Source organism: Scyliorhinus torazame, chromosome 5, assembly GCF_047496885.1.
Source record: "Scyliorhinus torazame isolate Kashiwa2021f chromosome 5, sScyTor2.1, whole genome shotgun sequence".
Taxonomy (NCBI): Eukaryota; Metazoa; Chordata; class Chondrichthyes; order Carcharhiniformes; family Scyliorhinidae; genus Scyliorhinus; species Scyliorhinus torazame.
In genome coordinates, this window is record NC_092711.1 from 105902557 (window position 1) to 105920747 (window position 18191).

Consider the following 18191-nt stretch of genomic DNA (forward strand, 5'->3'; position numbering starts at 1 on the left):
GGCTCTTGTGCAACCCCAAATATAGCCAACCCCCAGCTTGGTTCGACCCGGACTCCTACTACTTTTGAAAGCACCTTTGTCACCCCCATCCAAAACCCCTGTAGTGCCGGGCATGACCAAAACATATGGGTATGATTCGCTGGGCTTCTCGAGCACCTCGCACACCTATCCTCCACCCCAAAAAATTTACTGAGCCGTGTTCCAGTCATATGTGCCCTGTGTAATACCTTAAACTGAATCAGGCTTAGCCTGGCACACGAGGACGACGAGTTTACCCTGCTTAGGGCATCTGCCCACAGCCCCTCCTCGATCTCCTCCCCTAGCTCTTCTTCCCATTTCCCTTTTAGTTCATCCACCATAGTCTCCCCCTCGTCCCTCATTTCCCTATATATATCTGACACCTTACCATCCCCCACCCATGTCTTTGAGATCACTCTGTCCTGCACCTCTTGTGTCGGGAGCTGCGGAAATTCCCTCACCTGTTGCCTCGCAAAAGCCCTCAATTGCATATACCTGAATGCATTCCCTTGGGGCAACCCATATTTCTCGGTCAGCGCTCCCAGACTCGCGAACTTCCCATCCACAAATAGATCTTTCAGTTGCGTTATTCCTGCTCTTTGCCACATTCCATATCCCCCATCCATTCCCCCCGGGGCAAACCTATGGTTGTTTCTTATCGGGGACCCCCCCAATGCTCCAGTCTTTCCCCTATGTCGTCTCCACTGTCCCCAAATCTTCAGTGTAGCTACCACCACCGGGCTTGTGGTGTAGTTCCTCGGTGAGAACGGCAATGGGGCTGTCACCATAGCCTGCAGGCTAGTCCCCCTACAGGACGCCCTCTCTAATCTCTTCCACGCCGCTCCCTCCTCCTCTCCCATCCACTTACTCACCATTGAAATATTAGCGACCCAATAGTACTCACTTAGGCTCGGTAGTGCCAGCCCCCCCCTATCCCTACTACGCTGTAAGAATCCCTTCCTCACTCTCGGAGTCTTCCCGGCCCAAACAAAACCCATGATGCTCTTTTCTATCCTTTTAAAAAAAAGCCTTCGTGATCACCACCGGGAGGCACTGAAACACAAAGAGGAATCTCGGGAGGACCACCATCTTAACCGCCTGCACCCTCCCTGCCATTGACAGGGCTACCATATCCCATCTCTTGAAATCTTCCTCCATCTGCTCCACCAACCGCGTTAAATTTAACCTGTGCAATGTGCCCCAATTCTTAGCTATCTGGATCCCCAGGTAACGAAAGTCTCTTGTTACCTTCCTCAACGGTAGGTCCTCTATTTCTCTACTCTGCTCCCCTGGATGCACCACAAACAGCTCACTCTTCCCCATGTTCAGTTTATACCCTGAAAAATCCCCAAACTCCCCAAGTATCCGCATTATTTCTGGCATCCCCTCCGCCGGATCCGCCACATATAGTAGCAAATCATCCGCATACAAAGATACCCGGTGTTCTTCTCCTCCCCTAAGTACTCCCCTCCATCTCTTGGAACCCCTCAGCGCTATCGCCAGGGGCTCAATCGCCAGTGCAAACAGTAATGGGGACAGAGGACATCCCTGCCTTGTCCCTCTATGGAGCCGAAAATATGCCGATCCCCGTCCATTCGTGACCACACTCGCCACTGGGGCCCTATACAATAGCTGCACCCATCTAACATACCCCTCTCCAAAACCAAATCTCCTCAACACCTCCCACAAATAATCCCATTCCACTCTATCAAATGCTTTCTCGGCATCCATCGCCACTACTATCTCCGTTTCACCCTCTGGTGGGGCCATCATCATTACCCCTAACAGCCTCCGTATATTTGTGTTCAGCTGTCTCCCCTTCACAAACCCAGTTTGGTCCTCGTGAACCACCCCCGGGACACATTCCTCTATTCTCATTGCCATTACCTTGGCCAGGACCTTGGCATCCACATTTAGGAGGGAAATTGGTCTGTAGGACCCGCATTGTAGCGGGTCCTTTTCCTTCTTGAAGAGAAGCGATATCGTTGCTTCAGACATAGTCGGGGGCAGTTGTCCCCTTTCCTTTGCCTCGTTAAAGGTCCTCGTCAGTACCGGGGCGAGCAAGTCCAAATATTTTCTATAGAATTCAACTGGGAATCCGTCCGGTCCCGGGGCCTTTCCCGTCTGCATACTCCTAATTCCTTTCACCACTTCTTCTACCTCGATCTGTGCTCCCAGTCCCACCCTTTCCTGCTCTTTCACCTTGGGAATTTCCAGCCAATCCAAAAAGTCCATCATTCTCTCCCTCCCATCCGGGGGTTGGGCTTCATATAATTTTTTATAAAATGTCTTGAACACTTCATTCACTCTCTCCGCTCCCCGCTCCATCTCTCCTTCCTCGTCCCTCACTCCCCCTATTTCCCTCGCTGCTCCCCTTTTCCTCAATTGGTGTGCCAGCAATCTGCTCGCCTTCTCCCCATATTCATACTGTACACCCTGCGCCTTCCTCCATTGTGCCTCTGCAGTGCCTGTAGTCAGCAAGTCAAATTCCACATGCAGCCTTTGCCTTTCCCTGTACAATCCCTCCTCCGGTGCTTCCGCATATTGTCTGTCCACCCTCAAAAGTTCTTGCAGCAACCGCTCCCGTTCCTTACTCTCCTGCTTCCCTTTATGTGCCCTTATTGATATCAGCTCCCCCCTAACCACCGCCTTCAACGCCTCCCAGACCACTCCCACCTGGACCTCCCCATTGTCATTGAGTTCCAAGTACTTTTCAATACATCCCCTCACCCTTAGACACACCCCCTCATCCGCCATTAGTCCCATGTCCATTCTCCAGGGTGGGCGCCCTCCTGTTTCCTCCCCTATCTCCAAGTCCACCCAGTGTGGGGCATGATCCGAAATGGCTATAGCCGTATATTCCGTTCCCCTCACCTTCGGGATCAATGCCCTACCCAGCACAAAAAAGTCTATGCGCGAATAGACTTTATGGACATAGGAGAAAAACGAGAACTCCTTACTCCTAGGTCTACTGAATCTCCACGGGTCCACACCTCCCATCTGCTCCATAAAATCTTTAAGCACCTTGGCTGCTGCTGGCCTCCTACCAGTCCTGGACTTCGACCTATCCAGCCCTGGTTCCAACACCGTGTTAAAGTCTCCCCCCATTATCAGCTTTCCCGTCTCTAGGTCCGGAATGCGTCCCAGCATTCGCCTCATAAAATTGGCATCATCCCAGTTCGGGGCATACACGTTTACCAAAACCACCATCTCTCCCTGTAGTTTGCCACTCACCATCACGTACCTGCCCCCGTTAGCCGCCACTATAGTCTTTGCCTCGAACATTACCCGCTTCCCCACTAATATAGCCACCCCCCTGTTTTTCGCATCCAGCCCCGAATGGAACACCTGCCCCACCCATCCTTTGCGCAGCCTAACCTGGTCTATCAGTTTCAGGTGCGTTTCCTGTAACATAACCACATCTGCTTTAAGTTTCTTAAGGTGTGCGAGTACCCGTGCCCTCTTTATCGGCCCGTTGAGCCCTCTCACGTTCCACGTGATCAGCCGAGTTGGGGGGCTTCCCACCCCCCCCCCCCCCCCCCTTGCCGATTAGCCATCATCTTTTTCCAGCTTCTCACCCAGTTCCCACGCAGCTGTATCTCCCCCAGGCGGTGCCCCCCCGCCCATCCTCTCCCATACCCGCTCCCCCCTTTCCCCAGCAGCAGCAACCCAGTAATTCCCCCCTCCCACCCCCCCCCCGCTAGACCCCCCGCTAGCGTAATTACTCCCCCCATGTTGCTCCCAGAAGTCAGCAAACTCTGGCTGACCTCGGCTTCCCCCCGTGACCACGGCTCGCACCGTGCGACGCCCCCTCCTTCCTGCTTCTCCATTCCCGCCATAATTATCATAGGGCGGGAGCCAAGCCCGTGCTTCTCCCTTGGCCCCGCCCCCCATGGCCAACGCCCCATCTCTTCTCCCTCCCCACCTCCCCCCATCACCACCTGTGGGAGAGAGAAAAGTTACCATACCGCAGGATTAGAACATAAAACCCCTCTTCGCCCCCCACATTCGCCCCACCACTTTGTCCAAACGTTCTTTTTAATAGTCCACTCATTCCAGTTTTTCTTCTACAATAAAAGTCCACGCTTCATCCGCCGTCTCAAAGTAGTGGTGCCTCCCTTGATATGTGACCCACAGTCTTGCCGGTTGCAGCATTCCAAATTTTATCTTCCTTTTATGAAGCACCGCCTTGGCCCGATTAAAGCTCGCCCTCCTTCTCGCCACCTCCGCACTCCAGTCTTGATAAACGCGGATCACCGCGTTCTCCCATTTACTGCACCGAGTTTTCTTCGCCCATCTAAGGACCATTTCTCTATCCTTAAAACGGAGGAATCTCACCACTATGGCTCTGGGAGTTTCTCCTGCTCTCGGTCCTCGCGCCATAACTCGGTACGCTCCCTCCACCTCCAACGGACCCGTCGGGGCCTCCGCTCCCATTAACGAGTGCAGCATCGTGCTCACATATGCCCTGACGTCCGCCCCCTCCACACCTTCAGGAAGACCAAGAATCCTCAGGTTGTTCCTCCTTGCGTTGTTTTCCAGTGCCTCCAACCTCTCCACACATCGTTTCTGATGTGCCTCCTGTATTTCCGTCTTCACCACCAGGCCCTGTATATCGTCCTCATTCTCGGCTGCCTTCGCCTTCACAACCCGAAGCTCCTGCTCCTGGGTCTTTTGTTCCTCCTTTAGCCCTTCGATCGCCTGTAATATCGGGGCCAACAGCTCTTTCTTCATTTCCTTTTTTATCTCTTCCACGCAGCATTTCAAGAACTCTTGTTGTTCAGGGCCCCATATGAAACTGCCACCTTCCGACGCCATCTTGGTTTTTGCTTGCCTTCCTTGCCGCTGTTCCAAAGGATCCGCTGCAATCCGGCCACTTTCCTCTCCTTTTTCCATCCGTGTCCAGGGGGAATTCCCTTCTGGTTTACCGCACGGTGTTTTTAGCCGTTAAAATTGCCGTTGGGGCTCCTATCAAGAGCCCAAAAGTCCGTTCCACCGGGAGCTGCCGAAACGTGCGACTTAGCTGGTCATCGCCGCACCCGGAAGTCCCAGGAAGTCAATTGTGACTTACTAATTTATCAAGGTTCTCTGAGGAAGTAACAAGGGATGTCAATAAAGGGGAACCTGTAGATGTGCTTTATCTGGATTTCCAGAAGGTATTTCCCATTGTGCCACATCAAAGGTTATTGCACAAAATAAGAGCTCATGGTTTGGGGGCAACATATCAGCATGGATAGAGGATTGGTTAGCGAACAGGAAGCAGCCAGTAGGTATAAATGGGTCATTTCTGGGTGGGTAAGATGGGACAAGTGGAATGTCACCAGGATCAGTGCTGGGCTCTCAACCATTTACAATCTGTATGAATGTGATGACGGGATTGAATGTATGGCAACTAAATTTTCTGATGCCTCAAAGACGGGTAGGAAAGTAATTTGTGAAGTGGATTTAAGAAGTCTGCAAAGGACTACAAATAGGTTAAGTGAGTGGGCAAAAACTGACAGATGGAGCCTAACTTTGGGAAATGTGAATTGTCCACTTTGTCAGGAAGTATTAAATAAAACAATCTTATTTAAATGGAGAGAGATTGCAGAACTCTTGAGGTACAGAGGGATCGGGATGCCCGATCCCAAGTTAGTCTGCAGGTACAGCAAGTGATTAGGAAGCTCAATGGAATATTGTTGTTTATTGCAAAGGAAATCTAATATAAATTGAGGGAAGGATTTCTACCATTTGGTTACCAGCAGCACTTTGCGATTACTGGAACTCAGTAGAAATGTAAGTTAAAACTTCTCAGGTGCCAATAGGAATTGTTTTGTTTGTCTTCTATTGATTACAATTTAAAAGTCATTTAAAAGGCAATTTGTAGACAATTTGAAGCTTTCAAAGAATCACAGACATTATCTTCTTGCTTTGGGAAACAGCTCGACAATGACTTTTAAAAGTCAAAGTCTGAAAATAAAATATGAAAAAGAGAGAGAGATAATCTTCAGCTTCAAACCATTGAAACTAACAAACTACCCACAAATTCCTACCCTAATCTACAACTAAACCCAATCCCAACTAAAACTCAATGAGGCTGGCCAAAACTTCTGCAGTTATACTCTTTCATATCTGTCTTAAGTCATCTAATCACACCCCAATATAATCCTAATTGGTTTGGGTTAGACTCAAACACATTTGATTTGACGGCAAGCCGTCCATCTTCAATATGTAACATTACTTCTATTTGTTGCGTATCTGCATATTTGTGTATATTACACTGATTCAAAGTTGAAAACTGTTATGTTTTGTAAATGTTGACTGGGGCTTAATATTTACGCTTAAACAGCTATCTTTTACCTATATTAGGTGCATTAGAAATACCTGGCTTCGACAGTGATCTGGAAAGCAGCAGACACTTCATGATGTTCCAATGGAAGTGGGGTCTGGTTGTGTAGATAAGTTCATAAGATATAGGAGCAGAATTAGGCCATTTGGCCGGTCGAGTCTGCTCTGCCATTCGATAATGGCTGATCTTATCCTGGCCGTAACTCCACCGTGCTTCCCATTCACCATAACCCTTCAACTCATTACCTATTAAAAATCTGTCTAACTCCTCTTTAAATTTACTCACTGTCCCAGCATGCACCGCAGTCTGGGACAGTGAATTCCACAGATTCAGCCCTTTGGGAGAAATAGTTTCTCCTTAACTCAGTTTTAAGTTTGCTACCTCTTATCCTAAGGCTATGACCTCTTGTTCTCGAATGCCCCACAAGAGGAAACATTCACTCCACATCTACTTTATCCATACCTTTTATCATCTTGTGTAGCTAAATTTGATTTCAGGTTTTACACAGCACACAGGCAGCCTGAGGTTTCACCCTGGATAGAGAATCTCTGAAAGGTTCCATTGAAATCACTCAATGGGACTCGGAGAACCAACATTGTCTGCTTGGAGAGGAATGTTGGTGTTACAGCTGCTGAGAAGCAACACACAGATACCCAAACACAGAGATCCAAACACACTTCCTCTCTCCCTTTCTTACACACACACAGGCACACAAATAGACATGACCACACAGGCACACACAGAGACAATTCCTGTCCTATCATGTGGCCAATGCAAACAAATATGTTTGAGAAATTCAAGTAAACATTATCCTCCAGGAACTGTGAGCAGTTTTGATGACCCATTTCCACTCCTTTCTCTGAATCTTGACTATATATTGAACAACATCTGGAACAGCAGCAATGACAAAACATTACCATTGAGCAGTCTCTTGCCAGCCTGGGTGAAGAGCCCTGGTGGGAGATAGTGTAAATTACAGAACAACATCCCTGGGTAATCACAGTCTCTTCTTCGTTCTTGGAATAATTGAAGATGCAAATTCCCCTCACATTGATGGTCCAGTTGATGAAGAGAATTCTAAGATAGGTTTCAAGGAGAAAGACTATAATGTTGTTTTGATTCTGTCATCTGAGACCATTGTCCGAATGGCCGAGGATATGTGTTACACCATACCCAGCAGATACCATAGACATTGTTAATATATATTTAAATTATTTCATGGGATGTAGGCATCGCTGACAAGACCAGCATTTGTTGCCCATCCCTAATTGTACTTGAACTGAGTGTCTTGTTCAGCGACATCCAAGGGCAGTTTAGAGTCAGCCACATTGCTTCGCATCTGGAGACACTTCGCATCTGGAGTCACATGGAGGCCAGACCAGGCAAGGATGGCAGATTTCCTTCCATAAAGTACTGAGTGTACCAGATGCATTTTTGGAAAAAAATGTCATGACTACCTTTCAATTCCTGATTTTATCACTTTAATTTAAATTCTATTGTCTGCTGGAGTGGGATTTGAAGCCATTTCCTCAGTCTGAGCTTCTGGATCACTCGTCCAGTGACATTACCACTGCACCAACATCTCCCCTAAACTATTTGTCAAGCAATTCCTGATGTTCATGTGCTGCCGCACTTTTATTCCCATGAATTCTATTTTTAGATCTATAATGGACTTGCTGCCATCTTGAACAAAACTGTTTTCACCACCCTGGCTCTGCTGTACAGTGCCTTGGTGAGGCCACACTTGGGAGTATTGTGTGCAGTAGAAGGATGTTCTTGCTCTCAAGGGAGTGCAATGAAGGTTTACCAGACTGATTCCAGGAATGGCCGGACTGTCATATGAGGAGAGATTGACGAGGTTGGGATTGTTCTCGCTGGAGTTCAGAAGAATGAGACTTATAAAATTCTAACAGGACTAGACCGGGCAGAATCAGGGAAGATGTCACCAATAATAGGTATGTCTAGAACCAGGGGTCACAGCCTGAGGATTCAGGGTAAACCATTTCGGACAGAGATAAGGAGACACTACTTCACACAAAGAGTGGTGAGTCTGTGGAAATGTTACCACAGGAAGTAGTTGATGCTAAAACTTTGAATATATTCAAGAGGCGGCTGGGTATAGCACTTGGGGAGAATGGGATCAAAGGCTATGGGGAGAAAGCAGGATTAGGCTCTTGAGCTGAATCAGCCATGATTGTGATGAATGGCGGAGCAGGCTCGAAGGGCCAAAAGGCCTCTTCCTGCTCCTATCTTCTATGTATTATGTAATAGTCTTTGTGACATCATCAGAGTCCATTGTTTGTGAATAATCCACATCAGTAACAACAGGAAATGTTCATCAACCTGAGCACAGTATCTGGGCTGACACTCCAGTGTGACATTGAGGGACTGCTGCACAGTGAGAAACTGTGTTCTTCAGATGGAGCTTGTGAAGATTCTGGCCACAATCTTCCAAACCTCCTGATGTAGTAGTGCTGCTGGAGGACTGACAGATTATAAATGTTACATCCCTGTTCAAAAACACAATTACAGCCAATTTGCTTAACATCAGTGGTGGGGAAAAGATGAAGAAAAATGTTCATGACAAAATCAACTGACACTTGGAAAAGTATGGATTCTTACCTCCAGCATTTTCTGTTTATCATTCTGAAAGTCTCCCTGGATCTAAACGTTAGGAGAGATATTCTGAAAGGATTGGGAAGCTGCGATTTGTCAATGAGAGTCACCAAATGTATGAGAACTGAAGGTACTCATGTATAAGGGTAAGAGTAGTCCTCGGGTGAAGGTGCTAAATTGGGAAAAGGCTAATTACTACAATATGAGACAGGAACTGAAGAATTTAGATTGGGAGTGGCTGTTTGAGGGTAAATCAACACATACGTAGATGAAAATCCTTCTGTTTCTTGTATCCATTATTTTTGTAGATTCAGATGGAGTGCGGGAATATAAGACCATAAGAAATAGGAACATATACATAATAATAAATATCTGACATGTGGGACTCTTCCAAACATCAGTTGATTAGAATTCAGGACCGGCATGTTCCTGTGAGGATGAAGGATAAGTATGGCATGTTTCGGCAACATTGGATTACGAAGGATATTGCGAGCCTAGTCAAAAAGAAAAAGGAAGCATTCATAAGGCCTGGAAAGGTGAGAACAGATGAAGCCCTTGAAGAATATAAAGAAAGTAGGAAGGAACTTGAGCAAGGAGGCTGAAAGGGGTCATGAAACTTTCTTCGAAAACAGGATTAAAGAGAATCCCAAAGCATTTTATACGTATATTAAGAGCAAGAGGGAAAGGGTTGTCCCACTCAAGGACAGAGGAGAGAATCTATACTTGGAGCCAGAGGAAATAACCAAGGTGCTGATGAGTACTTTGCATCAGGATTCACCAAAGGGAAGGCCTTGGTGGATGATGAGCCTTGGGGAGACTGTCTAGATAGTCTGGGTCATGTCGATATCAAAAAGGAGGTGTTGGCATCTTAAAAAGCATTAAGGTAGATAAGTTCCCAAGTTCTGATGGGATCTACCCCAGAATACTGAGGAAGGCAAGGGAGAAAATTGCTGGGGCCTGGACAGAAATATTTGTATCCTCATTGGGTACAGGTGAGGTCCCAGACGACTGGAGAATAGTCAATGTTGTCCCATTGTTTAAGAAGGCTAGTAAGGATAATCCAAGAAATTATAGGCTGGTGAGCCTTATGTCAGTGGAGGGAAATTATTGGAGAAGATTATTAGGGACAGGATTTACTTACATTTGGAAACAAATGGACTTATTAACGGTAGGCTGCATGGTTTTATCAAGGGGGAGGCTCTGTCTCATTAACTTGATCCGAGTTTTTTGAGGAAGTGACGGAGATGATTGAAGGAAGGGCAGTGGATGTTATCTATAGAGACTTCAGCAAGGCCTTTGACAAGTTCCCTCTTGACAGACTGGTACAAAAGGTGAAGTCACATGGGATCAGGCATGAGCTGGCAAGATAGATACAGAACTGGCTCAGTCATGGGTGCTTTTCCGAATGGAAGGATGTGACCAGTGATGTTTAGCAGGGATCAGTGATGAGACCTTTGCTGCTCATGGTATATATAAACGAATCGAAGGAAAATATAGGTCTGGTTTGAAAATTTGCAGACAACACAAAGATTAATGGAGTTGCGGATAGTGAAGAGGATTGTCAGAGGATACAGTACAATATAGATCGGTTGGAGACTTGGATGGAGAAATGGCAGATGGAGTGAAAAAATGCAAAGTAATGCATTTTGGAAGGTTGAATACAGGTGGCAATTATACAGTAAAATGCTTAGGAGTATTGACAGGCAGAGAGATCTGTGTATCCAGGTCCACAGATCACTGAAAGTGGCAACGCAGGTGGATAAGTTAGTCAAGAAGGCATACAGCATGCTTGCCTTCATTGGTCGGACCATTGAGTATAAAAATTGGCAAGTCATGCTGCAGCTGTACAGAATCCTAGTTCGGCCACATTTGGAATATTGTGTGCAACTCTGGTCGCCACACTACCTGAAGGGTGTGGATGTTTTGGATGGGGTACAGATTAGGTTTACCAGGACGTGGCCTGGTCTGGAGGATATTAAGCTATGAGGAGAGCTTGGATAAACTCATTCTTGTTTTCACTGGAATGACGGAGGTTGAGAGACAGCCTGATCAAGTTTACAAAATTATGAGGGGCTTGGACAGAGTGGAGAGTCAGAAGCTTTTCCCAGGGTGGAAAGGTCAATTACTAGGTTCAAGGTGAAAAGTGTAGAGGAGATGCATGAGACACGTTTTGTACACAAGAGACTGGTGAGTGCCTGGAACGCGCTGCCGGGGGAGGTGGTGGAAGCAGGGGCGATAGCAACGTTTCAGAGGCATCTTCGCAAATACATGACTAAGATGGGAATAGAGGGATACGGACCCTGGGAGCGCAAACGGTTTTAGTTTAGACAGGCAGCCTGATCGGCGCAGGCTCGGAGGGCCGAAGGGCCTGTTCCTGTGCTGTTCTTTGAAAGAATCGATAGTTGGAAAGGAAATGAGATCCAGAAATGGAACAATCGGTGAGAGGACATCAATTAATCACCTCTTATCCTGGCAAAATCAAGGACTTGACACTCTTGTGTGTTTGAAACAACACTGATTTATTTAACAGGCATCAAGACATTAAACTCCAGCTAAATTACAGAGATTATTAACATCAGAATGAAGATGGCTAAGAGAATCTTGACTGAGGTATTCAAGATCCTGAGGGGTATAAACAGGGTAAGCAGTGAGAAACTGTTCCCTCTGAAGAGAAGATCAATAACGAGAGGACTCAGATTTACATTAATTGGGTGGACTGGATTCAACTGATCTCTCCACACATCTTCTCGACTGAGTAATACTACACTCCGTATGCTTCACCTGGTGACTGTGTCTATGTATTTATATTGTCCATTTATCGTATGTCCTAGGTTTTTTCATGTATGGAACAATCTGTCTGGACTGTACACAGAACAATAATTTCCACTGTACCCAGCACACATGACAATAAATCAAATCCTAAAAGGAGTAGAAGTGATGCGAGGAAAAGATTTTTCACCCAGGGGGTGGTTGGTGCCTGGAACAAACTTCCTGAGACGGTGGAGGAAGTGGGTTTGATCGAGGTATTCCAAAGGGAATTGGATTGTTCGCTGAAAAGAATGAATGTGCCAGGTTATGGGATAAGGCAGTAGAGTGGCACTCTGCAGAATGTTCTTTCAGTGAGCCAGCACAGACTCAATGGGCCGAATGGCCTCCTTCTTTACTGTAAAGATGGTAGAATGAGTTCCTGAATTATGGGGAAAGATCACAGAGAGCAGTTCATACTAGGACACTGCAGGCCCAAGAATACAGCTGTAGGTCCAGAATATTAAACCCGAGTCCAGTTACAGGGATGATCAACATCAGCGGAAACAAACCCCAACTCAGAATGAATGTGGCTCAGTCCTGGATGTGGTTAACAGCAATAACAGCAGAATCTACTCCCTGCAGTTACTCGTGAAGTCGCTGGTGTGTCACCAGGTGGGATGAGGTAGTGAATCCCTTCCCACACTCTGAGCAGGTGAATGGCCTCTCCCCAGTGTGAAGTCGCTGGTGAGCTTTAAGGCTGGATGAATGCCTGAAGCTCTTTCCACAGTCAGTACAGCTGAACGGCCTCTCCTCAGTGTGAACCCGCTGGTGTGTCACTAGATTGGATGAATTGATGAATTGCTTCCCACACACGGAGCAAGTGAACGGCCTCTCCCCGGTGTGAACTCGCCTGTGTAATGCTAGGTTATACATCTGAATGAATGCCTTCCCACACACAGAGCAGGTGTAGGGTCTCTCCCCAGTGTGAACCCGCTGGTGCAATGTTAGGCAGGATGATTGAGTAAATTCCTTCCAACATACGGGGCAGGTGAAGGGTCTCTCCCCTGTGTGGACACGTCGGTGAGTTTCCAACTTAGATGGGCAAGTGAATGGCTTCCCACAATCCCCACATATCCATGGTTTCTCCATGTCATCATGTCTCTCCATGTTGGATGATCAGTTTAAGCCTCGTCCTCACACAGAACACGTGTACAGTTTCTCCACTGTGAATGGTGTGATGTGTTTTCAGGCTGTGTAACTGGTTGAAGCTCTTTCCACAGTCAGTTCACTGGAACACTCTCACTTGGGGGTGTCTCAGTGCTTTTCCAGTCACACTGATGTTTGAAATATTTTCCCACAGACACACATTTCTCCTTCCACATTCAAAGGCCGATGATATTCAGATCCTAATGAATCGAGTGACTGTCAGATTTTGACGTGATGTTTGGTTTGAGTTTCCCGTCTGAAAATCCTCCCCTTCTTGTCGCCTGCAGATAGAATTTACAAAGGTCATCACTGTCAGTCCAGGAAAGAAATTCAGAACAGACAATTCTAGTTTCTCTGGAACATTTTTTTCCTCTCTTGTTCCCACAAAGCTGTAAATCCCCGTCCGACACACTCTCCCTCCTCCCTCAGCTGAAATCTAAATATTGTGTTACATTGCTTTCTGTATCCTGACAACCAATTTGAACAAATCTCTCCAGAACCTCATTCCTCTCTTTCTTTGGAATCTCCTCTAGCCCCACAACCCTCTAAGGTATCTGCACTGCTCTAATTCTGGCTTCTTGTGCATTCCCCTTTTAATCTCTCCATCATTTGTCAGCAGGCCTTTGGTTCCCTCGGTTCCAAGCTCTGACATTCTCTCCCTAACGTCTCAAAGAACAAAGAAATGTACAGCACAGGAACAGGCCCTTCGGCCCTCCAAGCCCGTGCCGACCATGCTGCCCGACTAAACTACAATCTTCTACACTTCCTGGGTCCGTATCCTTCTATTCCCATCCTATTCATATATTTGTCAAGATGCCCCTTAAATGTCCCTATCGTCCCTGCTTCCACTACCTCCTCCGGTAGCGAGTTCCAGGCACCCACTACCCTCTGCGTAAAAAACTTGCCTCGTACATTTACTCTAAACCTTGCCCCTCTCACCTTAAACCTATGCCCCCTAGTAATTGACCCCTCTACCCTGGGGAAAAGCCTCTGACTATCCACTCTGTCTATGCCCCTCATAATTTTGTAGACCTCTATCAGGTCGCCCCTAATGATGGTGCTCTGACATTCTCTCCCTAACTTCTCCTTCTGTCTACCTCACTTTCCACTGTTAAGACACTTGTGTATTGCTGTAAAAAGAGACATGCTGTGGAAGATTTTCATAGTGCATTCATCAGGATAGATTTGTCAAACTTTGTTTTATAATTTTCCTGTGAAGTATATTGGGATGGTTTATAAGTCGTTGTTGACTGTAACCTTGACCTCCTGGTTTACAAAACCCATTGATTTCACAAAACTCATTCTCTGATGTATTTTGTCCCCTGGGTCATTCATCCGGGTTTGCCCCCTACAAACATGGTGGCCGCTCATGCGTCGTATTCCTCTTTGCCCCTATAGAGATGGCGGCCACACATGCGCCCTGGAGCTCACTGTCCTCTCTCAAGATGGCGGATGTTAACTCGGGCCTGACAATCTTAGGAAGGCCCGAGGATTTTGCCTCAGAAATTGAGGGTTTTCTGGCCAATACCGGGTGTTTATAAAAACTCGCAACCCATCCGCCATCCAATAACATTTATGTTATTACTTCGGTCTTTGTAAAAAATCTCCATTTTAAATCCGCTCGCTCGAGATCCTTACCGTCTGTCGCTAGGAACTGCACATGCTCCAGCTGACAAACCAGGGAGCTGACAATGATTGTGGAGGGTTTGCGGATCCTCTCCGGTCCAGCCACTTGACGCTGACTCCGCTTCTCCGGGACAGAAACCCGTCTCTCTGCCCAGGACCATCATTGGCACTGCGCGTGCGCACTGGACTCAGTTACAGCCGCCGCACTGCGCATGCCCCAGCTCGCAATGCCCGGGTGATTGACGGCAGCTCCCAGCCAATAGGAAGAGGGGGCGGGACTGGAGAACAGCGGCAACCCCCTGGGTGGGGAGCAAACATTTCAACATTTGCTCCCGAAATCTGGCAGCATAATGCAGCAAGGCCGAAACAATTCAAGGGCTCATTTAAAGAATAACTGGACAGCCAGGGAATGTCACCATTCGAACAGTAAGAAGTCTTACAACACCAGGTTAAAGTCCAACAGGTTTGTTTCGAATCACTAGCTTTCGGAGCGCATCTCCTTCCTCAGGAGAATGAAGAGGGAGGTTCCGGAAACATTTAGACAAAGTCCTGTCTGCGTGGATACTCCCCGTGGGCGTGGGTCTCACCCCCACAACCCAAGGATGTGCTGGGTAGGTGAACAGACCATCTAAATTGCCCCATAATTGGAAAAAAGAATTGGCTAACCAAATTTATTTAAAGAAAAGAAGAAAATGGAATCACACAGCACAGAAAAGGCCCTTCTGCCCATTGCATATTCATCGGTGAAAAACAACCATCCATTCTAATCCCATTTTTTGTTTTCTCTCATATACCGTTATTTGTTTAAAGGTGAAGAAGGGGCATTTAAAGAATGAGACACAAAAACTTTCGCTCTGTTCAATATGAAACGACACTCATTGTTTGTCTTCAACAAAAAGGTCGCTGCTGCCCAAGCCATGGAATCATAGAATCATAGAATTTACAGCGCACAAGGAGGCCATTTGGCCCAACGAGTCTGTACCGGGCCTTCGAAAGAGCACCCTACTGAAACCCACACCTCCACCCTATCCCTGTAACCCCACCAAATCTGAACCTTTTTTGGACACTAAGGACAATTTAGCTCAGTGAATCCACCTAACCAGCACATCTTTGGACTGTGGGAGGAAACCGGAGCACCCAGAGGAAACCCATGCAGACACGGGGAGAATGTGCAGACTCCACACCGACAGTGCGCTGTGAAGCAACTGTGCTAACCACTGTGCTGCCTGTTGCCCGATGGAGCAGGACTAGGAAACCCTATCCCAAGATTGGTTCAAAATTAGTTAGAAGGAAATGATGAACTGAGAATGTAAATTACAGGGGCGCTGGCAATAATCTCCCGTTCTTTCCTGGAGCTGCTGGCCGACTGGAGAATTGCAAAGTTTATGTACTTAGAACATATGAACTAGGAGCAGGGGTAGGCCATCTGGCCCCTCGAGCCTGCTCCGCCATTCAATGAGATCATGGCTGATGTTTTGTGGACTCCGCTCCACTTTCCGGCCCGAACACCATAACCCTTAATCCCTTTATTCTTCAAAAAACTATCTATCTTTATCTTAAAAACATTTAATGAAGGAGCCTCCACTGCTTCACTGGGCAAGGAATTCCATAGATTCACAACCCTTTGGGTGAAGAAGTTCCTCCTAAACTCAGTCCTAAATGTACTTCCCCTTATTTTGAGGCTATGCCCCCTAGTTCTGCTTTCACCCGCCAGTGGAAACAACCTGCCCGCATCTATCCTATCCCCTTCATAATTTTATATGTTTCTATAAGATCCCCCCTCATCCTTCTAAATTCCAACGAGTACAGTCCCAGTCTACTCAACCTCTCCTCGTAATCGAACCCCTTCAGCTCTGGGATTAACCTAGTGAATCTCCTCTGCACACCCTCCAGCACCAGTACGTCCTTTCTCAGGTAAGGAGACCAAGACTGAACACAATACTCCAGGTGTGGCCTCACTAACACCTTATACAATTGCAGCATAACCTCCTGAGTCTTAAACTCCATCCCTCTAGTAATGAAGGACAAAATTCCATTTACCTTCTTAATCACCTGTTGCACCTATAAACCAACTTTTTGCGACTACATAAGGCTTTGGTCAGGGAAATTAGGGATGGGCAATGAATGCTGGCCCAGCCAGCAATACCCACACGCTGTGAAAGGATAAAATAAACACAGTTACCAGGGCGAGGGGTGGAGATGGTGCCCAGAGAAGAGTTTGTATCGGGGACTGAAGACAATGGCTTTGCTGTTTCCAATGTTTAATTGGAGGAAATCTCTGTTCACCCAGTTCTAAATGTCAGACAAGTCAGGTTGATGTGTGAATTGGAGGTGATGGTTTTCAAATACACCTGTTACCTTGGGAAAGTTGAGGGTTTGAAATTTTGTCAAAAGTTATTGTTCAGGTTGTAGTTATATAAAATCTGTCTCTTTCACCTCCTGCCTCTCCACCTCTATTTCTCCCCTTCTACTCCCAAAATGTTTCGAGGTTTGTGTAGGCCCAGACGAGGTGGCAGGCTCCCTTCCCTGAAAGACATTGGGGTTTTATGACAATTCAGCAGTTTTCTTGGTCACTTTTTCCCAATCCAAGGCCCACAAATGACCAGATTCATTCAGCTCAATTTCACAAGCTGCCTTGTGTTTTTGTGCATTCTCTCTCACTCCGTATTTTCTGTTTTAAATCCGTTTCACAGGGTATAAGAAGGGAGGATTTGCCTCCGGAAACTTCAGGAGCTGATGGAATCGCCCAATTTATTGGAACCAGAATACATTTTGAACATGGAAGGAAAAAGCACCATTCTCAGTGGGGACAAACCGTGCGTGTGTTGTGTGTGTGGACGAGGATTTAGACAATCAGCTGTCCTGTCGAGACATAAGCGGAGTCACACTGGGGAAAAACCATGGAAATGCGGGGACTGTGGGAAAGGATACAATTACCCCTATGAGCTGGAAATTCATGAACGCAATCACACTGGGGAGAGGCCGTTCACCTGTTGTGTGTGTGGGAAAGGATTCCCTCAGTCATACATCCTACAGATACACCAGCGACTTCACACTGAGGAAAAGCTGTTCACCTGCTCTGGGGAAAGGTTTCAGTCAATCATTCCACCTCATGATACATCAGCGGGACTGGGGTCAGGTGATCATCTCAACTCATTTTACACCAGCGACTTCACACTGAGGAGAGACCTTTTAAATGTCCAGAAGTGCTATAAACATTCCAGATGCAAAATCAATGTGTTCACACAGATGAGAGACCATTCAGTTGCTCTCATTGTAGAACTGGGTTCAGGCGATCATCTCACCTCACCGTACATCAGAGAGTTCACACTGGAGAGAGGCCGTTCACCTGCTCCGAGTGTGGGAAGAGATTCACTCAGAAATCCAACCTGCTGACACATCAGCGACTTCACAAGTGACTGCTGGGATTGAATTTTGCTGTTAGTTACATACAGACTGTAAACATGTTAATTGGCGTCTGTTTCTGGTAATAAATTTCATCGCAGTTATTGGTGGCAATATTCTGGGTAAATGTCAAATTAAGTTAAACACATGCTGACAAATCTTTTTAATATCTTTTATACAACTTAGTTCCTTCTGAAATGCTCTCCCTCTCCCCTGTCTCTAATCTCACCACCAACAACAAGTG

At 46.7% G+C, this 18191-nt stretch overlaps 2 long non-coding RNA genes across 2 annotated transcripts; one reads left to right on the top strand and one right to left on the bottom strand.

The window, feature by feature from the left end:
• Nucleotides 1-11457: 11457 nt before the first annotated feature.
• On the bottom strand, nt 11458-14708 carry LOC140421580 (uncharacterized). The gene is made up of 2 exons (XR_011946917.1): nt 14555-14708; nt 11458-13197 (listed from the first exon to the last, which is right to left on the bottom strand). It is a non-coding gene; the product is annotated as an uncharacterized lncRNA (long non-coding RNA).
• A 23-nt stretch (nt 14709-14731) lies between these two features.
• LOC140421588 (uncharacterized) lies at nt 14732-18051 on the top strand. The gene is made up of 2 exons (XR_011946924.1): nt 14732-15005; nt 17236-18051. It is a non-coding gene; the product is annotated as an uncharacterized lncRNA (long non-coding RNA).
• The last annotated feature ends 140 nt before the right edge of the window (nt 18052-18191 follow it).